The sequence below is a fragment of the Nicrophorus vespilloides genome, unplaced genomic scaffold (assembly GCF_001412225.1).
Source record: "Nicrophorus vespilloides isolate i.1.1-1 unplaced genomic scaffold, Nicve_v1.0, whole genome shotgun sequence".
Classification (NCBI taxonomy): domain Eukaryota; kingdom Metazoa; phylum Arthropoda; class Insecta; order Coleoptera; family Silphidae; genus Nicrophorus; species Nicrophorus vespilloides.
The window spans coordinates 1-286 of record NW_017099573.1 but is presented as its reverse complement, the minus strand read 5'-3'; positions in this window follow the sequence as shown (position 1 = coordinate 286).

Here is a 286-nt window from a genome sequence, read left to right as displayed (position 1 = left end):
AGACGTTCGTTTGATCCGCAAGTTGGTTGACATTGGCCATTTACATAACGTTGGTTTGGTCCACAGTTTGGTTGACACTGACCATTCACAAAACGTTCATTTTGTCCACAATTAAGTTGGCAGTGGCCATTTACGAGACGTTCGTTTGATCTGCAAGTTGGTTGACATTGGCCATTAACATATCTCTCAGATGGTCCACAGGCAGGTTGGCATTGTCCATTTACGAGACGTTCGTTTGATCCACAAGTTGGTTGACATTGGCCATTGACGTAACGTTGGTTTGGTC